Source organism: Pongo abelii, chromosome X (genome assembly GCF_028885655.2).
Source record: "Pongo abelii isolate AG06213 chromosome X, NHGRI_mPonAbe1-v2.0_pri, whole genome shotgun sequence".
NCBI classification, from domain to species: domain Eukaryota; kingdom Metazoa; phylum Chordata; class Mammalia; order Primates; family Hominidae; genus Pongo; species Pongo abelii.
The window spans coordinates 147975202-148001608 of NC_072008.2; the positions used below are offsets into that span (position 1 = coordinate 147975202).

Here is a 26407-nt window from a genome sequence, read left to right on the forward strand (position 1 = left end):
TATTTTATCAGAAAATACTTAATTGTACATCTCTAACTGATATAATACTTTAAATAGATTTTACAGAACACCATGTCATTATCATACTTAATAACATTAACGCATTATCCTAAGAAAATTAATTAAATTCTTTAACACCATCTAATATCATCTATACTCAAATATCTCTCAGATCATGCAATTGATTGAGAGAGAAACCAGACCATTTGTCCTATAGACCATCCCAGATCCTGAATTTCACAGATTGTTTCCTCATGACCTCATTTAATGTATTCCTCTTTTTCTGATATTTCCCATAAAATTGTGTGTAGCTCTAGGGCCTTAACTGTATTTTGGTCCAATTTTAGGCAAGAATATTTAGTGAGTGGTGGTGTGTACTTTCCATTACATTACATTGGAGGCACACAATGTCTGATTGTCCTACTTCCAGTAATGCAAACTGTCATTGTGGGTTCAGATGATGCCAACCTGACCCTTCCATCGTCAAATTTCTCACCAACACTTCAACTAATGTTTTTAGAATTAATTGATTATTGTTGTCAAGGTACATTATGCCTTTAGGGGCTCCAAAATGGAGATTTTCTCATTTTATCACTCCTTTTGAATCTATCAATTCAATAAAGAATAACTTTCTCTCCTTAATTATTAGCTTATCTTAAAATACACTTCATCTAGAAAGGGAAAATGAATGCTTAAGTTTTCCACGTCTTCATCAGTTTTCAGAAAAATGGGTTGATGACTTAGCAACTTCCAATGGTATCTAATAAGTTTTTATTATTCTGAATTTATTTACTTTTATACATGTGATGTGTTTTTGACCAGTGAAGTTATTATTGCTCAAATTATGCCATTTTCTGACCAGTGGGAGTTCACTAAGTTATCATCTACATTAACATTTTACTTAACTTGAAATCGAGATCTCTCTTTGAATTATACTCACTCCCGACATCTATCCCTTTTAAAATACTATATGTTGCTACAAGACTTTGATGAAATATCACATGAACACCCTTGAATTCTCTAATCACTAACTATATATTGGATAGTGTTCAATATTCATTCTAACTTTTCAAGATACCATCAATTGACTCTGATTCAAGTCTACGTCAGACATGCCACTTAACTGAAATTTGATGTCCTATAGCTCTTCATACCTACAAATTCTGTCTATACTCATTGTTATGGAATTTGCAGTTCTCCATGATTTATCCTTAAACTTATTTCTATTACTACTTCACCCTACCTCATTGCTGCCCTATTTGTCTTTTTCAGCTTCTGAAAGGCAGCTCCATATTGAATACTTCCTGCAAGTCTAGGTTTGTGGAAGTTTCTGAGCTAATTTGGGAAAGGCTAAAGAGAGTTGAAATCAAAACAGTAAGAGATGTACTCGCATTTTTTTGTTAATTCATCTAACTCCCTTTGTTATGGCTTTAGGCTCACCAAAAGAGTACTGTGGTGATGGGTCTTCCTAGGTAGATCTTACTTTCAAAAAGAGACTGCTCTCACCAAAGTAATTTATGGCCTATTTCTCTTTCAGTTATATGGTTTTTTCGTTATAATTAAGTTCCTGGCATTTTCACTATAGGGAGCTTTCCATGCTATATCTTTTACACAGGGAAAGTCTGTAGAAAAAAAGATGCCTCATCTACAGTGCCTAGTTGTTATCATAGTCCTGTTTTTCACTGCAATTAATTATTCGTATTTCTGCTCAGTCTTGTGAGCCAGCACGATGTGAATCTACCCACTCTCTGAGTGCTGATAATTTAGATCACTGAGTCAAAAAGGCTGCAGAATAGATCTCAGGCCTTGGCATCATGACAATGAACGTATCTGTGTGAGACAGTCAACAGCCTTTCCCCTGGTGGCACAAGTCTTTCTGTTAGCCTGATCCTCATTTGTCTTATTTGAACTTCTACAGTCGCAACTTGCAAGGCGTCACAGATTAGATTATGCTTTGATCCAGTTGTTTTATTTTACAGATGAGAAAACTGAAGCCGTAAGAGGAAAGGACTTGTCTGAGATTACAAAGTCATGAAAAAGTCACAATTTATTCCAAGTCTCCTGTTACTCAGTTGAGCATTCTTTGCCTTGTTTGATGGGTCTAGATGGATTAAAAAAGCATTTTCCTATTATCATTTGGACTTCATAAATATTCACGGATTATAAAACTCTAGTGATGCCTGAGACCTTAGAGACCATTTAATCTATTGTATCTCAACAGGAATCTATGGACTAGATATATTAGAATGATCCCTGGAAATTTTCATTCTATGGTACTGGGATGAGGATAAAAAACTGTATTTTTTATAAAAATAAAAACTTCCCAGGTGATTCTGCACAGTAAGACTTGGAAACCCCTCCCATTTTATAATTTCTTACTTTTGCGGATAAATTAACAGGCCTAGGAAGGAGAAGAAATCTTTTCTTTATACATAATTTCTTGCTTGGGGTCTCGATCACAGCACAGTTGACTTTTGAGCAGTTATGTACAACTCCAGCGCTATGTACTAAAAGAGATTGAAGCTGTTCAGTTTGGAAGATCTATGTTAGGGAAACAGCACCTAGAGTAAATCCTGGAGCAGATTGTGAAGTCAGTCCCGAATGTCATTTGGGCACAAGTGTTTTTTGCTTCTATTGCTTAAAGAAATATGCATAACTTATGCTGTGGGACATATTCAAACAGGCAGAAAGCTACAATTAGAAGGAGGCAATAACACACATTGCTATCACTGAATTTAGAGAAATAATAATTGAAGTCATCATTAAAATCAAAGCTGGATGCATTTTGGAAGCATAATCAGGTTCTGAAGGGCCCCAGTGCAAATTATTCACATCTTTGGAGGTTGTTCTCAGCTACATACTACAATTAGGAATGTAGGGTGTACTTTAATACTCATGGGTAGTTCTGGTTCTGTGACACTAACCCATTTTAGAGGCTCATACGCCTATATCAGTTGTCTATGCCAGTACCTCCTCAGATGTGTATCTGTACATTATTTTTCTTAATGATACTGAACACTTTTATATGTGAGGCACAACCACAAAGCATTTTATAGTCAGATAAGGGAGTAAGACAACTTGTATAGGATTGAAATAAAACATAAGTTTACCTAGTAGTGTTTGTTCAGAGGCAAGAATGATCACATTCGATTTCTGGAAGATAATGAGAAACATTGATGGCATATGAGGTGGGCCTTGGAGAATGGGGTGGGTGGAGACAGACAAGAGAGAGACAGAAAGTGAGAGAGAGAGAGGAAAGCAAGAAAGGAGATAGAAAGAATGAATGAAAGCATTCATTCCAGGCTTCCAGGCACAGGGAACTGCATGAATAATGCTACAGATGAATGAGAGTACAAAATAGATCAGGATAACCCAGAGACTTATCCTTTGCAGACATTATTTGAAAGGACATTCCACCCTCTTAGTTTCCTTAAGAAGCTTTCAACTGAAAGCTCCTGTCTTCTGCACATTAATAAAGAGTAACGGTATTCATAGATCGGTGGTAAACAGAGAGCTGTAGTTGAACATCACCTGTAGACCAAATAGGGTACTAACAGAAACCTAGAACTCTGACAATTATGCTATAGTTATGTGGAAGGTGGGACAGTAGTGTTAAGGAAAAGGGAGTAAAGGATTTAGAAGCAGAAGGGTAAATTTTCAGCCTCTTCCTTGTTACTAATTAATCATATGACCTTGGGTTTTTACTCAATGTCTTTTGCACCTCGCTTTCTTTCTTTATAAAAATAGTATGAAAATGCCTCTTCTTTCTAGGTCTATGGATTGCTGTGAGGGTCAAATAAGATAAATGCAAAATTCGGTGTTATTATTAGAAGTAATAATAGTAAAATAGAATATTTCATATCATTTAAAGATTTTTTATAAATGCTGAGGAAGGGATTTTTTTTCATACTTTTTCAAAACATCAATTCTGTAGTGTTATAACTAATTTTATTAAATGAATCACTGGTACAAAGATCACATTCTGATTCATAAGTCCTTTCTGGATGACTTAGAAATATTTAACTATTAATATGAGTGTGAAAATCCAGCAGACTGAATCATTAAGGAGGAAAAAGAATCAGTTTTTATGCATCAGTCAGGTTTCAGTAGCTGACATTGTCTATCTACAGGAGCTGGACACAATGATTCTTGCATCTTTTGGATTCAAATGCATTCTTATTATCATTTTACCCCTGAAGCTAGGTTTGGAAAGACAACATTTGTTGCTTAAGACAACTTCAAAAACCCCCATTTCTAAGTTATCACGTTGGAAGGGTTGTCATGAGACCATCATGTTATTTTATTTGCCAAATATGTTATGAATACGTTTCGTTAGTAATGTGCTTTTAAATTTATGTTGTTGTTATTGTTTTTAGAGAAAGAAGATACTGTTCTCAATAAAATAAAGAACATGCTCAAATAACCAACTAATAAAGAGATGAAAATAGTCAATTAACATTGAGAAGCATGTTCACTCTCACTAGTAATCAAACAAATAAAATGTAAATCACTGAGCTATTGTTTCAAACTATCAAATTTGCAGACATTTAAAAGAAAAATAGCTGGACAAAGTCATAACCTCCTTTAAAAAGGGAATAGTTAAAAGAAGTATAGTAGAGTGATTAAAGTACGTTCTAAAGAATAGTTGGCAGTGAGGAAATAATCAATATAAATACATGAAAAATATCAGATATATAATTGGTGATCTGTAAGAAAATGAGGTGAAAAGTTAGTAGCATTTACTTCTGAATGGTTGTGCAACTTTTAGATTTTTAAAATCTCAGTTTCTGAATTTTCTGCAATGATTATTACTGTTATTATCAGTAAAAATGAGAAAACAGGCCGGGCGCAGTGGCTCACGCCTGTAATCCCAGCACTTTGGGAGGCCGAAGCAGGCGGATCACGAGGTCAGGAGATCGAGACCATCCTGGCTAACACAGTGAAACCCCGTCTCTACTAAAAATACAAAAAAAATTAGCCGGGCGTGGTGGCGTGTGCGTGTAGTCTCAGCTATTTGGGAGGCTGAGGCAGGAGAATGGCGTGAGCCCAGGAGGCGGAGCTTGCAGTGAGCCGAGATCGCGCCACTGCACTCCAGCCTGGGCGACAGGGCGAGACTCTGTCTCAAAAAAAAAAAAAAAAAGAGAAAACAAAAATATGTGTGTGTGCACTCATGCATGAATGCACACCTATAATCATCTTCTAGAGTTGCTTGTTCTCAGTTACAGCAAAAGTATAATCTACCACAAAAATGACAGCAGCATGCTTTATTGATTGCAGCTGTGCATATGGCCTATTTTTTCTTTTTTTTTGCAAACCTATACTTCTTGTTTGGTTTTCTGTATTATTGATATTTGATATTATAAATATAAGTATTATAGATATTTGCAGATTACATGTTTCCAGTTGCCCAGCCACAAATATCTATCAGTGGTGGTATATGCAGTATCTAGTACACTCACTTACAACATACATTTACGTAACAGAAAGGCTACTGTTTTTGTAATTTAAATACAGAGGGCTATTTTATTCTATGGGAGCAAGCAGAATTTAATTTAAACTGGCATTTTCTCTGTAGACCTTGGAGTAGAATTTTACCCAGGAATGCACTATTTTATTATTTTATAGTGAATAATATCTGTGACAAGCATGCATTATATTACTACTTGCTGAGTCATGAATACAACCAAGTAAATATCTCAAATATATAAATTTTAATGCAATTTTTATTTTTGAATTGATCTTGTGTCTTTGATAGAATCTACCTAAAAGGCTTAAAGTGCACATAACTGAGCAGTTTTCTTTCCTGTAATGATGCAAAGTACATGAATAGTCAGTAATCTGACTCAGCAGAGAGACAAGAGTTCATAGCCAAGAGATTTGTGCTTTGAGCTTTGGAAATAGCTCTTATTATGTATTTTTGATCTTGGGTGGGATATTAACTATGAGTCTCAGTGTCCTCATCCATAAAATGGTATTAATAGCAACTGCCTTTTTTGCTTTTCAGGTTTAGAGACTTGAAAAGTAAACAATAATACATGGAAGTTCTCTAACACCTTCTGTGCCCAGCTTGACCACATACTTAGCTTTTTGGTAATGAGCACAATTAAAGTGAACCAAGGGGGAACAAATCGCCGATTTAATTTGGGGCTAAAGTAATTGTCTTCACACTGTGTCATAGCCTAATTTAGTCCAAGCATTCTGTAAGTGTGTGTGTCTATTTAAGAGATTAGCTGAGGGTGGCTGATATTCAATGTCAGTTTATCTCAGCTGTGGGAAAACAATCCCTGTGTGTTACCCTATCTGTGCTTGTGAGTCAACAGTGAGATTTTGTATAAAGAATAGCACGTTTATGTTTACACGACTGAAAATATGTGAAGTTCATAAACATCTGAAATAATTCTTTCTTCCTGAAAGCTTTCCTGCTGTTCTGTCATTCTACTTTGTAACACTCAGTTTCACATCTACTTTGCTTGTTACACTGCAAACTCCATGGGGTCAAAGTGTATGTTAGTTTTGCATACTACTGAGTCTATTGTGTCCATTATAGTGCTTGACACATAGCAGATGCTCAACAATTATAGTAGTAATTACACACACACACACACACACACACACACATATATATATACATACATAATATATAAAAACAATTGACAGACTCATTAAGTCCCACCACCCACCTCCTAGTTCCTATCATAGTGTCAGGTACTTATTACGTGAACAATAAATAGTGACTCTATCTTCTTCATATTATTTAGGATGGGCCTCTAGGAGTTCATTAACTTATTGTTTTACAGTAAATCAAAATATTAATCCTTATATGACACTCAAATGCATGCATACAGTATTGTGCTTAAGTAGGATACTGTCCTCAATAATTTATGTATACATGCACCTACATTTTTTTTCCATGCATTGAAAATGACTAGTCCAGAGATGAATATGAAGGCAGTGGTAAAAGTTTTGGAGCAATACAATCTAACTTAGGGCTTGAGGCTCATTTGAATTCCCTAATTATCCTGATCTGGATCTTCAGGCTTGTACCTCTCCCCGAGGGTCTTGGTTATTTTTCCTAATAGACTCCCCAGTCTTTTTAATCAAACAAGTCTTCAACGTTAAATATAAATCTCATCATAATATCGAAGTTGCATTTATTCTAGTAAAAGTCTAAAGCTACTTCTACTAATTACTAACTTCAGGGAATAATTTGCCTAGACATCAGCAATGTGCTGGGCCTACATCTGAGCTACAATGTATTTACTTACCATAATTAGCGATTTTAAAAAAGAATTTTCCCACTTGGAGTAAAAGAACATCAAAAATAAATGGTATAATTCAGTGAAGTTTGTATAAAAAGAATGTATGTATGGTATTCATGACACCTTCTAAATTAGTGCAGTGGTACATTATATTTTATCTCTGATTTAACTGTTTTTATAAAATAGCAAGATTATAAAAATTCCCAGTTAACCTACATTAAAAACAGCATTAAAATCTGTAGTAGCTAAAGGACATATTATCAATAAATTCCACGATATGTGCTTACAATTTTTTTCCAAGTGTTAGATGATTGATACTTCATATTCTAATCTCTTTCAGACCTGACAATCTGGATGGTAAACTGTAATTAAATATCTCCAAACTTATGTTTGGTTTTATTTGCCTCAAATTATCATCTTGTGTATGTGTGTGTGTGAATGTGTGTGGATATGTGTGTGTAGCCGAGAGAGAGATAAAAAATAAAATATAAATAAATGAAACACACCTTGTGAAATAATAATTATGCTTTGGAAGATAGGGCTTGTTTCCCTCTTGGTATAGTCTCTTCATAATCTTATTTTTATTTTTAAATTTTTTTGTGGGGACATAGAAGGTGTATATATTTATGGGGTACATGAGATGTTTTGATACAGGCATGCCATGTGGAATAAGCCAATCATGAAGAATGGGCTATCCATCTCCTCCACATTTATCATTTGAGTTACAAAAAAATACAATTACACTCTTTGATTACTTTAAAATGTACAATTAAGTTATTATTGAACTGTAGTCATCTTGGTGTGCTATCAAATTGTAGGTCACAATCATTCTTTCTATGTTTTTTTTTAAACCATTAACTATCCCCACCTCCCTACCAGGCCCTCACTACCCTTCCCAGCCTCTGGTAACCATCCTTCTTATATGTCCATGAGTTCAATTGTTTTTATTTCTAGATCCCACAAATAAGTGAGAACATGCGACGTTTGTCTTTCTGTGCCTGGCTTATTTCACTTAACATAATGATCTCTAGTTCCATTATGCTGTTGGAAATCACTGGATCTCATTCTTTTGTATGGCTGAATAATACACCATTGTGTATACGTACCACATTTTCTCTCTCCATTTATCTGCTGATGGACGCTTAGGTTGCTTCCAAATCTTTTATTTTTCCAAAAAACTGAAAATTGAGCTACCATATGATCCAGTGATCTCACTGCTGGGAATATACACAAAAGAAAGGTGTTCAGTATATTGAAGAGATATCTGCACTCCCATGTTTTTTGCAGCACTATTTACAATAGCTAAGATTTGGAAGCAACCTAAGTGTCCATCAACAGATGAATGGATAAAGAAAATGTGATACACAGACACAGTGGAGTACTATTCAGCCATAAAAAAGAATGAGATCCAGTCATTTGCAACAACGTGGATGGAACCGTAGATCATTGAATTAAGTAAAATAAGCTAGGCAACAAACATAGGAGTGCAGATATATTTTTGATATACTGATTTCATTTCTTTTGGGTATATACCCAGCAGTGGGATTGCTGGATCACATGGTAGCTCAATTTTCGGTATTTTGAGGAACCTACAAACTGTTCTTCATAGTGGTTATACTAATTGACATTAGCACCAATATCGTATAAGGGTTTCCTTTTCTCCGCATCCTCACCAGCATTTTTTATTGCCTGTCTTTTGGATATAAGCTATTTTAGTTGGGGTCAGGTGATATTTCATTGTAGTTTTGATTTGCCTTTCTCTGATGATCAATGATGTTTATGCTATTTTCATTTGCCCATTTGCCATGTGTATGTCTTCTTCTGAGAAATGTCTCTTCAAAACTTTGGTCCATTATTTGATAGGATTATTAGCTTTTTTTTCCTATAGAGTTGTTTAAGCTCCTTACATATTCTGGTTATTAATCCCTTGTCAGATGAGTAGTTTGAGAATATTTTACATTTCCATTTTTTGGTGTCCTCTTCAATTTCATCAGTGTTTTATAGTTTTCACTATAGAGATTTTTCACTTTGTTGGCTAAGTTAATTCTTAGATATTTAATTTTATTTGTGGCTATTGTAAATGGGATTACTTTTTAAATTTCTTTTTCAGATTGCTTACTCTTGGCATATAGAAATGCTACTGATTTTTGTGTATTGATTTTGTATCCTGCAACTTTATTGGATTTTTTTTATTAGTGCTAATTGTTTTCTTGTAGTCTTTAGATTTTCCAAATAAAAGATCATATCATTTATACACAAGGATAATTTGACTTCTTCCTTTCCAACTTGGATACCCCTTATATCTTTCTGTTGTCTGATTGCTTTAGCTAGGACGTCCAGTACTATGTTAAATGAAAGTGGTGACAGTGGGCATCCTTGTTGTGTTCCAGGTCTTAGAGGAAAGACTTTCAGTTTTGTTCCTATTCAGTTGATACTAGCTGTGGGTCTGTCATATATGGCTTTTATTATGTTGAGGAATGTTCCTTCTATTTCCACTTTTTCAAAGGCTTTTATCATAATGGGATGTTGAATTTTCTCAAATGCTTTTTCAGCATCAATTGAAATGATCATATGGATTTTATCCTTTATTCTGTTGATATGATGGATCACATTGATCAATTTGCGTATGTTGAACCATCCTTGCATCTCAGGGATAAATCCCACCTTGTCACGGTGACTAATCGTTCTAATATATTGTTGAATTTGGTATGCCAGTACTTTGTTGAGGATTTTTGCATCAATATTCTTCAGAGATATTGGCCTGTAGTTTTCTGTTACTGATGTGCCTTTGTCCAGTTTTGGTATTAGGGTAATATGGGCCTCATAGAATGAGTTGGGAAGCATTCCCTTCTCCTCTGTTTTCTGTAATAGTTGGAGTAGGATTGGTATTATTTCTTCTTTAAGTGATTGGTAGAATTCAGTAGTGAAGTCATCAGGTCATGGGCTATTTTTTACTGGAATAATTTTTATTATGACTTTTATCTTGTTACTTGGTCTGTTTGGGTTTTGAATTTCTTCCTGGTTCAATCTTGGTAGGTTTCATGTATGTAGAAATTTGTCCATTTGTTCTTGATTTTCCAATTTAATGGCATATAGTTGCTCGCAGTAGTCACTAATGATCCTTTGAATTTCTGCAGTATCAATTTTAATGTTTTCTTTTCACTTCTGATTTTATTAACTTCATCACCCTACATTTTAACTTTTTGTTGTTTCTATTTGTATACTTTTGTACTATGTGTTAAAAAGTTGTTGTAATTATTATTTTGATTGGTTCATCATTTAATCTTTCTACTTAGAATAAGAGTAGTTATACATCACAATTACATTGTTATAATATTCTGGGTTATTCTGTGTGCTTACTATTACCAGTGAGTTTTGTACCTTCAAGTTATTATTTATTGGTGATTTAGTATCCTTTTCTTTCTGATTCAAGTACTTCCTCTAGTATTTCTTGTAGGACAGGTCTCTTATTGATTAAATTTCTCAGCTTTTGTATGCCTGAGAAAGTGCTTATTTCTCCTTCATGTTTGAAGGATATTTTTGTCCTTTGGCACTTTAAATATGTTTTACCCCTCTCTCCTAGCCTGTCGGATTTCAACTGAAAAGTCTGCTGCTACACCTATTGGAGCTCTATTGTATGTTATTTGTTTCTTTTTTCTTGCTGCTTTTAGGATCTTTTCTTTATCTTTGACCTTTGGGAGTTTGATTATTAAATGACTTGAGGTAGTCTTCTCTGGCTTAAGTCTGCCTGGTGATCTATAATCATTTTTTGAACTTGGATATTGATACCTATCTTTAGGTTTGGGAAGTTCTCTGTTATTATTACTTTAAATAAAGTTGCTACCCATATGTCTTTCCCTACCTCCTCTTTTAGGCCAATAACTCTTAGATTTGCCTTTTTGAGGCTATTTTCTAGATGCTATATGCATGCTTCATTGTTTTTTATTCTTTTGTTATTTTGTTTCCTCTGACTGTGTATTTTCAAATAGCCTGTCTTCAAACTCACTCATTCGTTCTTCTGCTTGATAGATTCTGCTAGTAAAGGAATCTTATGCATCTTTCAGTATGTCAGTTGCATTTTTTCAACTCCAAAATTTCTGCTTGATTCGGTATACTTATTTCAGTCTCTGTTAAATTCTTCTGATAGAATTCCAAATTCTGTGTGTTATCTTGAATTTCTTTGAGTTTCCTCAACATAGCTATTTTAAATTTTCTGTCTGAAATGTCACATATGTCAGTTTCTCCAGGATTGTTCCCTGGTGCCTCATTTAGTTCATTTGGTGAAGGCATGTTTTTCTGGATGGTGTTGATGCTAGTGGATGTTCTTCAGTGTCTTGGCATTGAAGAATTAGGTATTTATCGTAGTCTTCACTGGCTCAGCTTATTTGTAGCATCCTTCTTGGGAAGGCTTTCCTGATATTTGAAAGGACTTAGTTGTTGTGATCTAAGCTGTATATGCTTTAGGGGACATACCATGCTCATTAATGCTGTGACTTTTGCAGACTTCTAGAGATACTGCCTTAATGTCTTGGACAAGATCCAGGAGAATTCTCTGGATCATAAGGCAGAGACTCTCATTCTCCTCACTTATTTTCTCCGAAGCATATACAGTCTCTCTCTGTTCTGCACCTGCTAAAGCTTGGGATGGAGTGACATAAGCACCCCTGTTGCCACCACCACTATGACTGCACTGACTCAGACCTGATGCCAGCACAGCACTGGGTTTCACTTGAGGCCTGCTGGAACCACTCCCTGGCTTCTGCCTGTGTTTCCTCAAGGCCCTGGGGCTCTACAATTAGCAGGTTGAAAAGCCAGTTGGGCTTGTGTCCTTCCTTTCAGGGTAGCAAGGGCACCCAGGCCCTGGGTGGGTCCAGAAGTGCTGTCTGGGAGTCAGGTACTAGATTTAAAAACCTTGGAAGTCTACCTGACATTCTGCGGCATTGCGGTTGAGCTGGCACTTAAAGAGTGGGAAGATGCCATCCTCCCACTCTTTTTTCCCCTTTCCAAAGCCTGAGGAGCCTCACACCATAGCCACCGCCACCCGAGTCCAGAAGGAGTACTGCCAGACTACAGCAGATGTCACTTAAGGCCCATGGTTTTTTAAGTCAGCTTGTGGTGAATACTGCCTGGCCTGTTACTCATCCTTCAGGGCAGTGGGCTCCCCTCTGGACCAGGGCAGGTCCACAAATGCCATCCAAGGGTCAAGAGCCCACTTGGTGCTTTAACTCCCTCTGGCTGTGCTGGTATCTATGGTGCAAGAAAAAGTTGCCTTAACTATTCCCTGCTTTTCTCAAACAGAAGGAGTTTTGCTGCTAATAGGCTGAGTCTCTCCTGAAGCCAGCAATTTTGAGAGGCTCACAAAGGCCCTTGATGCAGTACCTGGGTATCACTATTCCTTATTCGGGGCCCAAAGTCTCTTCAGTTAGCAGATGATAAATGGTGCCAGTAATGGGTCCTTTTCTTTAAGGCAGCGAGTTCTCTTCTGGCCCAGGGTGTGTGTAGAAATGTCGCTTGGGAGCTAGGGCCTGGAACAGGCATCTCCTGACTGAACAGTGCCCTACCCTGCTGTGGCTTAGCATGTATCCTAGATGCATCTTTGTAATATTTTTTATCTATTATTTGGCAAAGACAACTAAACATACCCACTAGTGATCATTTCTGGTGAGATTAAAGTAATATATATTTTATAGAAATATATATTTTTATATATATTTATATATTTTATAGAAATATATATTTATATATATTTATATATTTTATAGAAATATATATTTATATATATTTATATATTTTATAGAAATATATATTTATATATATTTATATATTTTATAGAAATATATATTTATATATATTTATATATTTTATAGAAATATATATTATATATATATTTATATATAGAATATATATTTCTATAAAATATATATTCATATAGAATATATATTTCTATGAAATATATATTCATATAGAATATATATTTCTATGAAATATATATTCATATAGAATATATATTTCTATGAAATATATATTCATATAGAATTATATTTCTATGAAATATATATTCATATAGAATATATATTTCTATGAAATATATATTCATATAGAATTATATTTCTATGAAATATATATTCATATAGAATATATATTTCTATAATATATGGTGTTGATGCTAGTGGATGTTCTTCAGTGTCTTGGCATTGAAGAATTAGGTATTTATCATAGTCTCCTATAGGAGATATATTTCTATAAAATATATCTCCTATAGGAGATATATTTCTATAAAATATATATTCATATAGAATATATATTTCCATAAATATATATTCATATAGAATATATGTTTCCATAAATATATATTCATATAGAATATATGTTTCCATAAATATATATTCATATAGAATATATGTTTCCATAAATATATATTCATATAGAATATATGTTTCCATAAATATATGTTCATATAGAATATATGTTTCCATAAATATATGTTCATATAGAATATATATTTCCATAAAATATATATTCATATAGAATATATATTCTATAAAATATATATTCATATAGAATATATATTCTATAAAATATATATTCATATAGAATATATAACATTATATATAATATATAATACATTATATATAATATATTATATTATATATTATATAATTTATAACATTTTATATTATATATTATATATAATATATAACATTTTATATTATATATTATATATAATATATAACATTTTATATTATATATTATATATAATATATAACATTTTATATTATATATTATATATAATATATAACATTTTATATTATATATTACATATAATATATAACATTTTATATTATATATTATATATAACATTTTATATTATATATTATATTATATATTATATATAACATTTTATATTATATATTATATTATATATTATATAAAATATATAACATTTTATATTATATATTATATTATATATTATATAAAATATATAACATTTTATATTATATATTATATTTGTTATATATAATATATATAAATAATTCATATATATAAAATATATAATATATAACATATAATATATAATGTATAATATATAATATCTATTATATTACATGTTGTATATTATATAAATATATGATATATTATATGATATATTTTATATATCATATATTATATATGCTTATATATAAAACTTTAACATATATAATATATAACATAATATATAATATTATCTATAAATATTATAAATAATATGTTATATTTAATAATATATATAAAACTATATATTATATATAGATAGAAGTTTATTTTATATATAAAACTTTAAACTATATATATAATCTGTATATATCTATATATAACTATAATCTATATATCTATATATATAACTATAATCTATATATAATATATATAAAAAACTTTAATTTCACCAGAAATGGTACAGTAGTGGGTATGTTTAGTTGTCTTTGCCAAATAATAGGTATATATATAATATATATCTATATAATATCTATCTATAATAATAGATATATATAAATGTATGTATATACAAATATATGAATTCACATATATATGTACATATATAATATAATATAAAAATATATAACATAATAATATATATAATAGAAAAATATGTTATATATTAATATATAATATACAAATATAATATATATTCATATGTAATATAAAAATATATAATATATATTAATATATAATATATAAATATATAATATATAAATATATAATATATATTAATATATTGTTTATATATTTAATATATTATATATTATATGTATATATAATGTATTTATATATTATATATTATATGTATATATAATGTATTTATATAAATATATATTATATGTATATATGACATATTTTATATAAATATATTATATATAAATACTATATACATAATATATACATATTTTATAAAATCTATGATATATTTATATAATACATTATGTACATATAAAATATGTATATCTTATATATAATATATAAATAATATATAATACATAAATAATGTATTATATATAATATATAAATAATATATAATACATAAATAATATATTGTATATAATATATAAATAATATATAATATATAAATTATATATAATATATAAATAATATATATTATATATAAATTATATATTATATATTATATATAAATTATTATAATTATACATATATATAAATTATTATAATTATATATTATATATACATATATCTATATATAAAGACACTGGGCCTAGTGCCTTTGTTCATCTCAGTTATTGCTGGGTTAGTGAAAGTGATGCTAACATTCTCGACCCTTCCCACAGGAATGGCTGCAGAGTTCAGTGTTTAATTGCTTTGAAAATCATTGAAAATGAGTTTTCAGTTTGAATATTATGGCTTAAGTAGTAGATATATTTTTATATAAATATTTATATATATAAAGTTTTGTATATATAAGTTTATGTATATAAAATACTTTATATATATAAAACACTTGATTGCTTCGTTCTTTAACAACCACAAAAGTACCCCAGGACATCAAAATAGTTTTTTCCACAGTTTTGGGGAAAATGAGTAGTATACTTAAAGGGCTTTGCCAGCATCATGCTGCTAAATGTTTACCTGCATGGCAGTTAAATGGTCTCAGGTGAATTTACTTTTACCCTCTCCAGAAGCAGGACAATTGTAGGAATTTTCACTGCAAGCTTCACAATATGCAGCCCAATATCTCAGTGCAGCAGAACTGTCACTCTGGAGTGGGTCTGAAGAGCAGTCAAAGGAAAGTTAAATTGCTTTACCTTAGGCTTGTTCAGTTAACTTTGGAGAATATTTCCATATTTGTGTTTGAAATCACAACTTGTCCTCAGGATTCAATCCTGAGGAGAAAGTCATTCCCCAGTCTGTTTTTGCTGACAATATGCTGACTCGTGATAGCTTCATATCTGGACAGTATTTTCATCCCATGTGGCTGAATGGGAAAATATCAAGTTCAATATGGTAACTTTTAAACACAGAAAAATTCTGGAAAGAATTTTGCTTCTGACACTTGGATTCACTTAATCCATCATCCATTCACTCATTCATTTCCTTCAAAATACATTTGTTAATTACCAATTACGGTTCAGATTTTACACAAGATGTTGCAGATATGACAAAGAATACAAAAAATCCTGCCTTAGTGAGCTCAGAATCTAGTGAAGAAAATGAAATATAGATAATATTAATACAAAGTTATAACTACAGCAGCGTTTTTAAAAACACAACTTAAAAAAACAAACAGTTATCCGAAGCTGGATCTTCAAGGTTCTTCACAGAAAAGCAGAGTAAGGCCCACAGAGTTTTAAATTGCTTCCTTCCTGGAAGTGAAATCTCAGGGTTATGAACGTTTAAAGGAGGGATAGATTAGTCTACCTTGTGTGTTCAGGAGACGGACCGTCTATGAGGAGAAGGAATTACACAGATGAAAAAATAACGTCTCAGTGAAGAGAAGAGTAACAAAGGCTTAAAGGTGGGAAGATGATTTTATATATATATGTATATGTATATATATATATACATATATATAGAGAGAGATTATCTAGGGTTATAAACATATAATTATATATATGTATATATAGAGATTATCTAGAGATATAAACATATATAATTATATATGTATAGACAGAAAGATTATCTAGAGATGTAAACATATATAATTATATATATAGAGAGAAAGAGATAGATAATCTATCTAGACAAGTAAACCTATAACTATATATATAGAGAGATAATCTATCTAGAGATATAAACATATATAATTATATATAGAGAGAGAGATTATCTAGAGATATAAACATATATAATTATATATATAGAGAGAGATAAACTATCTAGAGATATAAACATATATAATTATATATAGAGAGATAATCTATCTAGAGATATAAACATATATAATTATATATATAGAGAGATAGATAATCTATCTAGAGATATAAACATATATAATTATATATAGAGAGAGAGATAATCTAGAGATATAAACATATATAATTTTATATATATAGAGATAGATAATCTATCTAGAGATATAAACATATATAATTATATATGTAGAGAGAGATAATCTATCTAGAGATATAAACATATATAATTTTATATATATAGAGAGAGATAATCTATCTAGAGATATAAACATAATTATATATATATATAGAGAGATAATCTAGAGATATAAACATATATAATTATATATAGAGAGAGATAATCTATCTAGAGATATAAACATATATAATTATATATATATAGAGAGAGAGAGAGAGAGAGAGAGAGAGAGAGATAGATAGATGATCAAGGCCGTGCTCTAAAACATGCTATGAATCTTCTTCCCTTAGTATGAGCAGTAAAGCATTACCATGGTGTTTTTTATAGATAAATGGGATACTTTTCAGAATGATTGTTATTTGCGTATTCCAAGTCACTATTACCACCAAAATGTGTAGAGCTGTTGAGGCCAAGATCCCAGGTTAAGACAAATAGCTCCATTTTGTCCTGCAGTCATACGTAGTGCCACTAACACTGCCCAAGAGCCTCAGCGGTCACTGGTCACAGAAAATCCCATGAAGAGATGGAGCCAACATTCTCCCTGATAAATAAAATTAACCCCCTTAATCATGTGGATGGGGTGAGTGGAGGGCAGTACCATACTCACATAAGGCTATCACATTTAATCCTAGGCTGTGATACCTGCCAGTGGTGACACTCTATAGGTCAATTTACTTATCTTTAGCCTTCTGCGGTGACAAAAAGGTTATAGCCATTTATTTAATTCAGCAGGAGATTGTTGAGTAAATGCATTGTCGATTGTCATTAGGATTTGTTCTTGCACATAAATGCACGCTGTACAAGGTTGCTTCTCCAAGCTACTTACGACAGAGTACAGTAAATTAAAATAGTTTTCTCTCCTATCTACTTTAAGCGTCATTACTTTTTGACTGTCCTTCATGGAATTATAGAACTTTTAATCAAGAAAATATTTTAGTACAATATTTTTCAAAATGCGGTTGGAGAGCACCTATCTCAGGCATCCTGTTATTATGATCTAGATTTTAGGGTCGTTGTCCGGTCTGACTGAATTAGTCTGTGAAGATGGGGCCCAGAAACCTACATATTGAATAAGCTTCCTGGGTGATCTTATGCAAATCAAAATTTGACAACATTACTTTCAATGATAGTTTAACTCCATCATTTCATAAACCAGTAATATGCACTTCAAAAAGGGGATGTGACTTGTCTAGGGTTACAAGGCAAATTACCCACTGACCTCAGACTTCCCCAAGCCTCTGAGATCTCAGTCCAGGGTTTTTTCTAGCAACACAGTGATTTCCTCCCATCATATGTCTGTTGTGCAAAATGTTCAGAAGAAATAATTTTAATGATCAATTATCAGTACGTGAACTCTCTAAATTATCAAGGACACTTTTTAAAGTGATTATTTAGAATATACCTATGGCAATAGTTTAACATTCCAGAGAACTGTTTGAGAATGTAGCCTCAACATGGAATCTTTGTACACAGAAAATATTAAGGAAATGTAACTGACAAAGTTTGTCATGTGGTCTCAATATAGACATGCCATTTGTGCCTAAACTTTGTACAGGTAAGATGGAGTTGTAGAAAATGATGCTGAGAAACCAAATACCATAAACTAACTAGCCTATTCATAAGACTGAGACTCTTACCCACTTTGTATGCTTTCTTCCTTATTATCACTGGGCCTGGTGCCTTTGTTCATCTGAGTTATAGGTGGGTTAGTGAAAGTGATGTGAACATTCTCGACCCTACCCACAGAAATGGCTGCAGAGTTCAGTGTTTAATTGCTTTGAAAATCAATGAAAATAACTTCTCATTTTGAGTATTATGGCTTAAGTAATAGCTATCAGTTGAAATGGGCAATTTTTTGAAAACCTGAATAACAGACTTTCTGCAGGCTCTAAAAAAAGTCAAGACCCAGTGGTTGAAAACTCTTAAAATGATTTTACTTCTGAACAAATGTAAACTTTGGGTACCAAAAAATTGGAGCTTTTATCCATGTTTACATGTAATGAAGTTTTCTGGAAAAAAATCACCTCATGGGTAGATTGTTTAATTTTTAAGAAAGTGTCTGTACAGACTAATAATTCCTGGCCAGGTGGCTTCAGTTTTAATTAAGACTTTTTTTTTTTCCTTAAAACGACAGAGGTTTTGAACCTGAGAAGAGTAGGCTTTTGTTGGTACTGCCAGTTTTTGTAACTCTGTCCATGTATTCTATAACTCATCTGATCTGATAAAGCACTCTCACAGCTTCCAAAAAGAATACACAGAGATTTTGGATGTATTGTTTTGTAAATTAAACTTTTGTATTTTAAATTCTTGGACTTCACCTTTGGCAATCTTTTAACTTTATATTCAGATGGGAGAGATGGAAAAAAAATCTCTTTGCCTCAATTGAAATATTCCCCACATGTGCTAATTATCTCAGGTGATAGTTGGAAAGGGGCTTCTGTAACCATTGAAAATTCTGACTAATGGGGCCAGGTTTTGTGGAGGGACTTCTAAGCAACATCTCTTTTGATAAAAACCTATCCCATTGGGGAGAAGTGGGGATTATTAATGGGTATAAAAATCCAGTTAGAATGAATAAAATCTAGTATTTAATAGTACAGCAGGGTCACTACCGTCAACAGTAATTTATTGTACATTTTAAAATAACTAAAATAATATAATTGGAATGTTTGTAATTCAAATAAGTGATAAACGCTTCAGGTGATAGATACCCCATATACCTTGATATGATCATTACACATTGTATGCATGTATCCGAATATCTCATGTACTCCATATAAATACATACACCTACTATGTACCCATAAAAATTAAAAATTAAAAAATTCCACTCCATTGTCTTTGATTTCCTGCTGTGTGTATTTTAGGGCCTCCTATTTTATGGGCTCTTACTCAGTTTCTAATTTCATATCATTAGTATAATCTAAAATGTGAGATAATCACCAAGTGCCTATGCCTTGATGATTACTCTCTTTATGTCACTTTCATTTTTGAAATAAAGTAGGTTCAAGCACAGCTACAGGCCCTTTTATTATTTGCAAAAAAATCACTATGTAGGATTCAATGATCTGTAAATTCTTTTCCCAATTCAACATCATGTGGTTAGGCCTAGGGCACATTTGAATCTATTTTATCTTTTTTTGGTATGTATTTGTAAAAGGGAGATAGCTAATATTTTGTTGTGTTAGAAAAGAACTGTGTCCCCACATTCTCAATTGAGGAGATAGTAGATTTCAAGTTAGAACATATTATAATAAAAAGACTATTGTAAAAGCCCTTTTTATAATAAGCACCACTAAATGTAATGCGTTAGGTGGTATATTGTATCTTTGTTTTTAATATCCGTATATGAACAGTGTGTAAAAAACATGTAAGTGTTCTCATTTGCAATCTCATTTTGATTACCACTTTATTTTTAAAAGAGAAGTTCAGAAATATAGGTAAAATCAAACCATACACCGTTACTATGGTTATCGTCTGTTTAATGGAAGCATTTGAAGAATATTTATCCTTGACATTTTCAAATGAAGCTCAGTGAATTGTGCACAGGGGAATACAAACGGATGCATTCATCCTTACTTGAGAAAAAGAATCTGGCTTTGTTAAACACTCTTAAAACTTTATATTCTCAGCCAGGCATTAAAATCTAGTTTTATGATTAAAAAATAACATCTACAGATATATTTTAGGCCTAAATATGAAATTCATCATCAAAACAAATTTAAGACATTAGAAATATGTCTAATGTTTTCATTTTTTCAAAAAGTAATGATAAATGAAGAAGTTAGATCATGAACTCTAGTGTTAGGTTAGAGTTTTAATTTGTTATGAAATATGAAGATTATTTGTCTCTTCCTCTACCACTTTCTTAATTAAGAAATCATATTAGAAGCATATAGGCAGTTTACCCTTTGCACAGTGCTCTAGGTTGTTGTATAGATAAGTTGAGGACACTGCCATTTTTCACTTTCCTTTATTAGCGTATCATCCTTTGGGTGCTTTCCAGTGTACCAGTGAATGACAAACACTGCTATATCCAGAGAGTGAGAAATTGAATACCTTGCAGGTTGTCAGACATCTAAGACAGAAGATCCCTGCAAGCAGTGAGGAGAGATTGGATATATTCTTTGGAATTATAGTCATGACAGGCAATAGGGATACCAGTGGCGACAACCTTTGTCTTCTTGTTAGTGAACTGAGTGTTCCTAATTCAACAATATAAAAACTCTAATGAGATGCATTCTGAGTTACTCTCCTTGTAGGTTTATTGCTTATGCAGGTGTATAAAATGTTGACAGATGAAACTACTCTGAGGAATCCAAACATATATTCTTTGAATGGGTTATATTAGTACCATAGCTTTCTATTAAAGAGCCCAGAAACTGCAATGTGGCAAAAAGTCACATGGAATAGATAACTTACTGAATGATGTTTCAAATGTTCTTTTAAAAAAACAAAAAAAGAGGGAAGAGAATGGAGGTTGTGATGTGATAAGAAGGCAAGGAAGAGCCGTAAGCAAACACCAACACCAGATAAATGATATGATTCAAAAACAAAGTGTTTAAAGACACTAGAGGTAACATTTTTCTTTTAAGCCACTGTTGCTTCTGCTGGTTGTATGGCTAATTGATATGGTTGATTGGTTTTAGCCAAGTTTATTAATGGGAAGTATTCTAAAATAGTTTTGCAGCCTTGAAGAACCAGTTAAACAAATAATTATTTTTAAGCTGTAAATTGAGATGTTACATTCTTTTGGCATTTAAGCATGCTACGTTTGGGCCATTAAAACAAAGCAAAATGATATTTTTTAAAGTTGGATTTATTGAGGTATAATTTACATCAAATGAAGTTCACCCTTTTAAGTTGTACAATTTTATGAGCTTTAAAATATGTGCAATCTACTTTTAGATAATTTACATCACACCAAAAAGTTCCTTCATGTCCCTTTATAGTCAATCCTCTCTTCCTATAGCCAGTCCCTGGCAGTCACTGGTCTTCATTCCTGTAAGTTTACTTTTTCCAGAATGTCATATCAATGAAATCTTACAATGTGTAGCTTTTTGTAAATGAAAGGTGTCCTTTGCTTAACATAATGCTTTTTAGAGTCATCCGTGTTGTTGCACACAACTGTTTTTTTTGGATATAATAATATATATTATTTTTAAATGAGTTTAAAACTACAATACAACTATAAAGAAATATCTGGCTCACGCCTGTAATCCTAGCACTTTGGGAGACCAAGGCGGGCAGATCACGAGGTCAGGAGTTCAAGACCAGCCTGGCCAATATGGTAAAACCCCATCTCTACTGCAAATACAAAAATTAGTTGGGCGTGGTGGTGCATGCCTGTAATCTCAGCTACTCGGGAGGCTGAGGCAGGGGAATCACTTGAACCCGGGAGGCAGAGGTTGCAGTGAGCCAAGATTGCGCCACTGCACTCCAGCCTGGGTGACAGAGCAAGACTCCATCTCAAAAAAAAAAAAAAAAAAGAAAAGAAATATAATTACTAATCCTTATGCAATGATAATCACCACTCACTGATTTTAAACACTTATGTTCAGGTTTCTCTTTATGCATATACTGTTTCTGATACACATGTACACACATACACATACACACATCATTCTTAAACCTTCTACTTTATCTATATATAATGTTATAGTTTTTCAGATAACATTGTATTAAATTGTTTCTCATGTCATTACTGTCTTTGTGAGCCTAATTTTAAGGCCTGCAAATGCCACATTGTATGTCAGTTATTTAGGCATTCTGATAGTTTTAGATATCTTGCAATTGTTTCCAATTTCTTACTATCGTAATGGAAGAGTAAACATCTACATTGTCTAGTTGAAATTTTAGTTGATTTAATTTGTTCTCATTTTCCAGTAGTGGCATTTAATGCTAGGTAAGAAACCTCGGGTACTACTTTGGCCATATTTCCCCTTTTTTGAAATAATTCTCCTATTATTATTTATTTCTATTACTTAAGATATTTTTTGTTTCTCCTTAAACCAGAGGTATTTAGAAGTACATGTGCATGTGTGTAACTACATATGTTGTGGAATTGTTTATCTGACCCTTAATTTTCAAATATATTGATTTCTACTGACTGCTTTTATGATGTTATTTTATAATTACATTTAATTGTAATCAGTAAGTATGGTCTATATGATGTTGGCTTTTTGAAATTGGTAGAGAGGTACTTATGGCTTAACACATGGTCACTTTTGGTCACTCACGTTTGTTTAAAACAAATCTGTAGACTCTAAGAGGACAAAATTATTGGTATCTCTATGTTTAATATTATAAATGAGTTATTCAGTTTTTCTGCATATTTCCTCATTACTTGATTTGTTGTTTTCTGAGAATGGTGCATTAAATTCCCCAATGATTATTGTTTTCTAATTTCTCATGTTATATTTCTATTAGCTTTTGCTATATTTATTTCAAACCGATGATGTCATGTGGATGAAGATTTATGATTCCCATCTTATTGGTGGATTTAAAATATTTAATTTGAAATAGTTTCTATAAATGATTTTACCTTGAATTTTCTTGCCTAAAATTAATATCACCACACTTGCTTTATTTGTGCTATAAAATAATAGCTTAATTTTAATTTCTGAATCCAATGTGTCTGTATATTTTAATAACAATTTAGTATTAAATTATTCTGATATTAATAGACTGAGACATAGTCTTTTCAACTTTTCTGTGTTTTCTTATGTTGATTTCAATTTACTTCATATTCCCCTTTCAAAGTATTTACTTAGTTTCATGTTTTCCATGAAATTTTTCATTTACCTTGAGGCTTGGACATTACATTTATATAATTCAAGTGTTGTCCTTAAACTTTAATACACACATTTAAATATATTTTTCTAAGATATATATTTAATCTGTATTTATTTCCTCTCTCTTTTTTTTAATAATAACAATTTTTATTTTTCATTTTTCTAGATTCAGGGGGTACAAGTGCCATTTTGTTGCAATGCTAATTTCCTCACATTTGGTGATACTTTATGGTGTGCTTAAACTTTGTGTTGAGAATCTCTAATAGCTTGTTTTTACATTCTTTCCCTTTTAACTACTACTGACCTCAAGTGATTATCGTGGATGGGCATGCTGTATTAGAGAGCTAATTTCTAGACTCCACCCTGTCCTTCTGGTTATTGCTAGTCTTCCTGCTTTTTAACTTATTTACCGTTCCATTCTCGGGCTGTACATCTTTGTTCCTTACTCCATGACCAAAAGGGAGAGAAGTAGCAAAGTAGAGAAAGAGCCACCTGTCTTGCTGCTTCCATTATGGTACCGTAAAAATTCACACTGTTAGTTCATTAGGAACCCCCTCCTCCACTTCACAATCTAGGACATCCCTATGGTCTTTCCTACTCCTTTTCTATCTTTTTAACAGATTATTCTCATTTTGAGCTGTGGTTTCCTTTTCAATTGAATCTTATCTGCCTTTAGTCCATCTGGTATTCCTCACTCCACAAAAGATGAAACTGAGACACAGAGAATTATCTATCTTATTCAATGTCACACAGATAGTGAGTGAGTGAGTGAGTGGCAGAACTGGGTTTTGAATCTAGGCAATCTGGCTCCAGAATCCAGATGACGAGTTGGTGGGTGCAGCACACCAGCATGGCACATGTATACATATGTAACTTACCTGCACGTTGCGCACATGTACCATAAAACCTAAAGTATAATAATAATAATAATAATAATAATAATAATAATAAAAGAAAAAAAAATTAAAAAAAAAAACAAACAAACAAAAAAAACAATTGAACCGTAGAGCCTTCCCTTTCTGCCTATAGCCCCTTTCCATTAAATCTGTCATTTTTTAAATGTGCTATTCCCTTAAAAAACAGTATTAATTTTCATTAAAATAAAGATAAAATCATAGTAATACAGCTAGAGATGAATACGTAATTCTTATCTCTCCAGGGTGTTACTATCTATTCATAGAAATATTTTTTGACTCATTGCTATTACTGTACATTTTTACCTTAGCTTTTTTTCCTTCTTATAAGCCATAATAAAGAAGAAAAGCCTCATTTTAATTAGTTGTGTATATAACAAGAGCAGCATATTTGGTCTTTTAGTGGTTTTAGAAATGAAAATAAAGTTGTTCCAATAAATATCTAATCCATTAACTATGAACAAAACTAAAGCCAAATGCATCCAAAGAAAGGAAAGGGATTGGTTTCTAAATGAAATATTTGTGGATAGTAAAGCATATATGTTCAATAAGTGTTAGATATTAAAAAAATTTAGTTTGATTCTCATGATCAATTTTTCTCCCACTGAATCTTCCTTTCACAGATATGTCAGAAGTGTTCATGGCTAAAGAGAGATGTTGGAAAGCAAATGAATCCTCATAGGTGTCTCACTTCAAAACTTTTAAAAATACCTGCAAAATCACCAAGAAGTTACTTTACTTTGGGCCTTTATTTCTATGTGCTTCCCATACAACTCAGGATACATCACCAGCTTCTCTTCTAAAACAGTAAGACACTGAAGGCTCATATTTTTCTTCTGTGCATTATGATCCAAGTGTGTTCATAAAACAAGATATAGTAAAGCCATTCTATAAAGTATTACAGTAAAATAAAAATGCCAATGTTGAACCTGATTTTCCCTGTAAGTCTCTGACCCCATTAGCTATATCCTTTCAACTCTTGAGCAGGGATTGCATTTTTGCTCAATGCTGTCACTATGGGAGATGCTCAAAAAATATTCTCCAATTATTGACATTTTATTGAGGGTTCCTCCTTGAGTATGACAGCCAATCCACACCTTCTAATATGAAGTGATTGGGAAGCCCAGAGATATTGACTAATTCTTATGATAAGGACACAGTTTTGCAGGAATCATATTCTAGTCCTTTTCTTGACAGTCTTGATGGAGGCAAGAGGGGTGATACTGGCCTGTAACTTACTGCCTTAACACTACCAGCCTTTTTTGTTGTGATTTTGACTACATTCAATTAAGTCATGTAACCACTTATTCTTCAGATTTTCTTTGTTCTCAAGTGGAACTATTATTTCAGGACTTAAAGGGCT

At 32.0% G+C, this 26407-nt stretch overlaps 1 pseudogene; it reads left to right on the top strand.

Annotated features, from left to right (window-relative positions):
• LOC112130972 (melanoma-associated antigen C3-like) overlaps nucleotides 1-26407 on the top strand; it is a 644458-nt pseudogene that overhangs the window by 529657 nt on the left and 88394 nt on the right.